We start from the raw sequence: 7485 nt of genomic DNA on the forward strand, positions 1-7485 counted from the left end.
TTGGCTGTGGCTGTGCCAGTGTTGCAAACCCATTGCATAGGCTGGGTGAGGCATTCCAGTGGCCAGCAGAATGCGACGTAGCCTTCTCAGAGTTGGAAAAAGGCTCCTGTGACTGCTCTTGTCTGGGCCGACCCAGGTTTCAAAGCCCCTTTCGTATTGGACTCAGATGGCTCGAGGGCAGCATTGACACAAAGCACTGGAGAGGGCTGGAGTTTATTACAGCCAAAGTCCAAGTCTGCCAGAGAGGAATGACGGCACCAGCCCAAGGCAGCTCCTGGCAGTGGTAAAATCTATAGAACGTTTTCAGCCCGGTTTGGATGGGAGGACGTTTACGATCAGGACAGACCATGTGTCTCTGAAATGGCTCCTTAGAGTCAGGAATCCTGAGAGGCAATTTGCTGCGTGATTAGCAGCGCTGCAGAGATATGATTTCACAATCCCGCATGGGGCTGGGAGCGTGTTTAGAGGGCCTTGTTGAGATGTGAATGGCAAGCACTGCCCTGCGCAGAGAGCAAGGAATTGGTGCTCAAGGAGGATGAGTGACATTAGGAAGAAGTGGCTGTCTCCTCTCTCTCCCTATAACTTACAGAAATGCAAATGTTCCTGACTCGCTTGTTGGACCCATGAAGGGGGGCATGGGGGGTTGCAGGAGTGGACTCCAGAACAACAGAGAGATTCCCAAATAGAAGACCATGATATCAGCATAGACTGGAAAATCATTCGGCAAACACAGCCACTGTGGAAGATCGTTTTTACTGTAGTATGGAGAGGTGATGCTGTCTGCGCACAGCAGGAACACTTCCATCTCCAGTACAATATTTTGTAAGATCAAATCTGAGTTGGTGTGAAAAACATCTTGACAGAAAGATGCTGTGTCAATATAGAAATACTTAAGACTGCATCTTGGTAATTTGCTAAATTATGGCTTTTCTGAGAGGGGACGGTATTGTTCTGGGTTGGATAAACCCTAATTCAAACTGCCCGTCTTTCAGGATACAAGTAAGAAATGAACCATCAAGCTCCGTTATGAAATGGCTAGCTGAAACCATAGGAGCTGCTGCTCAAAATGCAGGTCATGAAAGAAAGGCCAGCCAGAAACTGAGCTGTGAGCGGGGGAGGAGTTTTTGGGTGCTCTGTGTGTGAACAGAAGGAAACAGAAGTCAGCAAGGAAACACTAGCCACAGAAGCACTGAAAGCCTGACCCTGACTAAAAGGTGAGTGAGGTTTTGGGCAGAGTGCTAGCTAGAAAGGGGGTGGGGTAAGGGTTGGTTGGGGTGGGTGTTGGGAGCAAAGAAACTGTCTCCTGCTGTTTGGTTCTTGCTGTGTTCAGGGAAACAGGATTTCATATGTTCTTGGTAAACAAACAGGATTGCATCAAAGGAATACCTGACTCCATCATCAATTTTACCTTCTAATGGAAAAAAAACACAAGACCCTGAATATTGACTAGCCACTCAATTCAAAGGAGACCGCTATTTACAAATGTGCCCCAAGGAAGGGCTAATAGCTGCCATCAAATGGGTCTTTGATTTATTGGAAAAGCTGATAGGAGTGTTAAGCACCTTTCTTTCAGACTAAATTGAAGAAGCAATTAAATGTCCCTTTATGTAGTGAGAGCTAGAAATGGGAAGCCACTGCCCAAGCCAGTCAGCGACAAGGGAAGTCCACTCAGAGGTTTAAACCATGGGGACTGAGGGACTTTGACATTGGAGTCCCATAAGACATTGGAGTCCCATAAGGATCAACTCTGTCCAGTCCTTTTCAATATCTACATGCAACTGCTATGTGAACTGGTCAGATGGACTCAAGTACAAGCAATATGCAGACGAAATACAGCTCTAAAATTCTTGCCCACATACCAACAGACCACTACCATCAAAAATGCGCCATGCTTGGATGAGATCAGCTCATGGTTAAGAACAGCGGGCTGAAGCTGAACCCAAGTAAGACAATGAGTGTTGCTGGTGGGCAAAGGAAAGTACTTTGAAGAGTTCACAGCCCTGGCGCAGTCTCCTCCAGTTGGACAAGTGCACTCACAATCAGTCAGTTCAGTCCATAGTCTAGGAGAACTCTTGGGTTCCCTGTTGATGCTGATCTCTCACATAGCAGCATCTGTGGGTCACCTTTTCTACCATCTCTGGTAGGCTAGAACACTCCGTCCCACCCTGGTGGACAGAAACCTGTCCTCTGTTATACACCTATTCACCACCTCTTGGCTACACTACACTAATGTGATGTACCGTCACCTGGGCATGAAGCCATAGGTGTTTAGGAAAACACAACTAGTCCAGAAAACTGCAGAACATCACTTCCCCAGTATGGGATACTACGTCTGAATCTAACGCCTCTGTGCTCTCTAACTGGTTTCCCTGAGAACAGACTCAAGTTTGAGACCTCAGGTTTTTATCTTCAGGATGCTCCATTGCCTAGGTCCAGGATATCCATGAGATCCAGGTGCAATCGCAGTCAAGTGGCCACTCATGAGCATATCTGAGGCTGTGGGAATAGATCAATCCACTTTGCATTGTGGAGAGCAACTGCAGGGAAGAGACCAGGCTGGAAAGTTCTCCATCCGACTCCCTGGCACCTTCCCGCACAGCTGGGGAATCGGTCTCTCAGGAAGATACATCTCAAAAATGCCCTAGACTATAAAGGAGAGAGGCAAAGTCCCCCAAGGAATTTTTCATCTAAGATGCCAAAGGAGCTGAGCATGTTGGATTTTGTGGGAGATCCTGACTAGTGGGTGGGCAGCCATCTAGCTGGAAGGATGTGTAGTAAGAATCTTACTTTGGACCAAGACTGTAGTTTTGTTAAACCTGAGTCACTAGAAAGGGGTTTTTACTTCATTTGCTTGTAACCATTTCTGATTTTATCCCTGACCCCTGAACTCGCTTAAAACCTCGCTCATTTTGATGAAATAAGCTTGTTTTGCTTTTAGTCTAAATCAGCCACCAGTTAAAGAAACAACCTGCTGCGCTTTTATCTCTTTAAAGGAGCCAGGGCCTGTATCCTAGATGCCGACTCCACGGGTGCTTTAAAAAAAAAGTGGGTGCTCAGCACCCACCCGCTGATCAGCTGTTTGGTGGGAGACACTGTGGGAGGGTGCGAAGTGAGACGCCAGGGAATTCAGGGGGGTCGTTGGGGGGGGTGGGAAGAAATGGGGTGGGGTGGGGGTCACCCACCTGGGAAGAAGAAAGTAGGGACCTGTGGTCTGTATTACTCCTCTGACTGTCCCAGGGCAGTGCTGGACATTTCAAAGCAGAAGGTTTTGGGGAAATTCGGGACTGGGGGTATGTTGGGGTCACTTGGCTAGCAGTAACCCAGGCTGGTGGAGACCAGAGTATGGCTGTATTGTAACACGCAGGGGGCTGGAGTCAGAGTTGCTGGCTGGGAGCATCCAGACAGGGAGCTACGTCAGTTGAGCATTTTAAGGCTCTCGAGGTTACAGGACAAGCGATGACACAACTTCTCGCTGCTCTGAATTGCAGCCCTGAAGGTGACAACAGCCTGTGATTATTGACAAGTTACTTTCCCATCGATTAAAGTAGCTCTTGCCCTCTGGTTAGATCTTGTAGTTGTTGTCCGGTTCAAAAAGCTGAGATCCAACTGTCCTGAGACTGATGGAGTCTTTCTTCCATATTGGACCATTTCGTCTGCTTTTATGCAATCACAGTCTCAGTCTCTTAGCTGGGGCCGGGGGGGGGCTCTCTTCTGAATGCTCTCCGGGTGTGTGTGTGTGTTTGTCTTTGGAAATCTCCAGCTTGCATCTAGTCCAGATAGCAACCGTTGTCTGTTGCCACAGGTGTCCATTGTTCTCATGTTGCTTGGGTCCACTCTCAGCCTCACCCATCTCCAGTGGTGGGTTTCGCTCCTGGTAGATTGGGGACACAATAGCCTAGCTGTCCCATAGCTCTAAAATTGCTTCCTATACAAACATCTCACAACAATTGGTGAGTTCTTACCTTTCAGCAGAGACTCTCATGACCCCTTTCAATGAGATGTTCTGACATGGGACATCAGGGGCTTTGTCTTATATATGCAATGTAACCCCCCTCCCCAAAAAAAGTGTCCTGATTTTTCACACTTGCTATCTGGTCACCCTAGGGGTAATATAGGTGCCTGGGTGTCTCTGTGTTACAGCTGTTCCGGAACCCCTGTCAGACCCAGGCTAGGTGTCTCCTTTCCCTTTCTGGCTACAGAGTATCCTCTGGGCCGGGTAGGGTCTCCTCTGAGGCCATTGCAGCTGGGACCATGCACAGAAATGCGGGGGCCAGAGCCACCAGGAACCATTTTCCTCCCAGCAACCCCATTACCCTAGCTCCTTTCCCGGGGCCTCCCACACCTGGTGTTCTAGCACTTCTTTCTTTAGGACTCCAGCACTGGGTAAACGTACCTCAGGGTGCTCCGGTCTGGGGAGTCCTGTGTTCCTACCTCTTTCTATGGCACAGTGATCCCTTAACCTGAAAAACCTCTGTATAGCCTGCCCCTACTTTACAGAGCTGTCTCACCCAAACACTGGCTTTGTGTAAACGGGGCACTGTATACATATAGATTTTAAGATCTGTCAGGGTGTAGGGGAGGGGGAATTGATCTCAGAAAGGTGTCGGTCCTGCACATCTTGCAAATCTACAGCCTAAAAAGGATGTGAAATTGATGTGTGAATTTCTCAGCTCAGCCCTCTCACTCAAAGGCTGGGCATGAGGAAGCTGGGTTTTTAATTAGACTGAGGATGGATATGACTCATGTGTGAGAGAGAGATGGGGGGAGCTAGAGATACCCCAGTTAGCGATGGATGTCTGTGGGTCCTCACTATAAACCTTATTTATCCTCCCCCACCCTGCTCCAAGCTGTCTCCTGCTCCGTCTTGAAAGCACTTGGTGCCTCTCTCTCAGGTGAAAGTGGCTCCCTGTCATGCCAGGTGCTGCATGGAGCCTGGCCGAGAGCCGGGGACCCCCGTGGGGCCGGGGTGCTGCATGGAGCCTGGCCAAGAGCCGGGGACCCCTGTGGGGCTGGGCGCTGCACGGAGCCCGGCTGAGAGCTGGAGACCCCTGTGGGGCTGGGGTGCTGCAAGGAGCCCGGCTAAGTTCCGGGTCCAACCTGTGTGGGTGCTGCACAGATGCACAGTGAGAGACGACCATTACCCTAAAGAACTCAGTCTACGTAGACACAGGAAGGCTCATTATCTGTAGCGGGGAAAACTAAGGCCCAGAGAGATTCAGTAACTTTTGTGATCTCATACAGGGAGTCTGTAGCAGAGCCAGGAGCAGGACCTAGGTTCCTGAGTCCCGTTTAAATCCTGAACCACAAGCCCAGCCTGTCTTTATAGTAGGCTCGCTGGTCTGTCAAATGTAATTGAGACACAAGCAACAGAAATATGCAGCCTACAGAGGTCAGTAGGGGGTGATGCCGTTTTTATAGGGGTATCTGGAAACACCATAGAGGATTCTGGTGCAGGAAGAGAATTCTCTGTTGCTCTAGGATGGACCGCAAAACGCCCACAGGACAGTGACCCTTTCCCATTCAGGCCTACAGGATCTGTGTCCTGCTCTTCAGACACCATGTGCCCAGGTTTTGGACTGCATCTTTGACAGATGCTCAGACAATGTAGACAGCCCCATGCACAGGAAAAAATGGGTTTGAATAGTGCCTGAGCTAGATGTTTTCCCTGCACATTTCCTGCTTTGGGGGATTTCCCCCAATACTGGGTCCCACCCCAAAGGTGGCTGAACGAGCTCCAGGGGAGGGATCCCTGTACAAATGCTCAGCCTGGAAAGCGCATTGTTGTTGTTGTTGTGTGGGTTTAGGGGCACTAGGAAATGCATGCAGGTCCCACTGTGTGTTTTTCGAATGGGGAACAGAGTCCTGCTTCTGCGTCTGTTTTCCCCACTTCCCCTTCTGCCATGGCTGGTGCTGGATCACATGTCACAGGCTGGGGGACCAAATGGCCTGTGGGACTGGGTTCCAGATAAGCAGGGCTGGCTTCAGGGAAAATGGCGCCCTGGGCAAACTCATACTTGAGTGCAGTTGGAGAACAACAGCGTGGGGTGCAGGACGTGAGGGCCAGCTTCTAGCCCCAGATCCCAGCCGGGCTGCAAAGGGAGGAGTTTCTGAGCCCAGGAGGTCCCCTGGCCATTCACCCCAACCATCTAGTCTGAGGAGAGCGGTTGTGCGGCATCACCCGTCCCCACAGGAAAGGAGGACACGGGTCGGCCCACTCACTCCTGAAGGGCCAGCTCTTTTGCCTGTGCCTCCCTGCGGGCTGGCAGCTCCACCGACCCCCCGCTCGGCTGGCCAGGGGCTCCAGCCCTGGGCTCACCCACACTCATCCTGTCTCTGACAACCCAGGCCTGCCAGCTTGTGGCACTCGGACGGCACCCACCCTCCCCAACCACAGCGCTCTGGGTGGTCATTCAACCACAAGGCCAGCCCTGCAGGTAAGAATTGGAGAAATTAGAAGCTTCGCTGACTCTGCTGTCTGCTTTCCTCTGGATCACAGAGTGAATGGGCATCAGCCGTCTCTGTAGTGGGGCCTGGGGGCTGTTTATACAAGATCACTAGCCTGGTGCTGAGATGCAGCTGCCTCTGGGGTGGGGCACTGGGGCTGTTTATACAGGGATGCCTTGCCTGGTGCTGAGATGCAGCCACCTCCCTGGTGGGTAAGGGACTGGTTAGCCGTCATCCAGCAACACAACTTAGAAGTGAATCTGACACCAGTGTAAACCCATCTCACTCCCGGAGTTTCCTCCATCATGGCCCTGGCCTAGTATAGCCCTGCTTCACTCATGTGAGCTGCCACAGGGTGCAGCAGCCACAGGGGCTGGGGTATCAGCTCCCCACTGGTGCAGATGAGTTGGGAGCCCTCTCCCCTTCTCACACCGAGCAGCTCACAGAGAAGTTCGCTCCTGCGGGAACCACTGGGAAGGCAGCATTTGTCCAGATGCAAGGAAAGTATGTCCAGTTGTCTCAATGCAGGGGGTGTGAGTGGATGTCTGTGTGGTTTTTGTGTGTCTGTCTGTCTGTTAGTGGAGCGTTAGATTGTGACTGTCTGTGGTTGTCTCAGTGTCATATTGTGTGTGTGTGTATTTGGGTGACTTAGTGTTGTTTTGTGTGTGTGATTTGTGTCTCAGTATTGTCATGTGTCTGTCTGTTAGCTGTGTGTGTCTCTCACTGCAGTTGTCTAATTGTGTATCTGTCTACCTCAGTGTAGTTGTGTGTGTCTGTCTGTCTCAGAGTAGAGGTGTTTGTCTGTCTAGTTGTGTGTGTTTGTCTCAGGGTAGGTGTGTTCGCAGTATTTTCCCCAAGAATTAAAATTAGAGGAGTGTTTGAATTTACAAAGGGAGGGGATGGAAAATGACTAAATTAACAACACCACATATAACACGTTGACTACTGATGGGGGTGGGGCAGGCCATGAGGGAGTTCAGGGTGTATGTGGTTGGTCTTTTTTATCTGTTTTTTCGTCTGTCTCCACGTAGCTGCCTACAT

The sequence above is a fragment of the Chelonoidis abingdonii genome, chromosome 4, assembly GCF_003597395.2.
Source record: "Chelonoidis abingdonii isolate Lonesome George chromosome 4, CheloAbing_2.0, whole genome shotgun sequence".
In the NCBI taxonomy this organism is placed as follows: domain Eukaryota; kingdom Metazoa; phylum Chordata; order Testudines; family Testudinidae; genus Chelonoidis; species Chelonoidis abingdonii.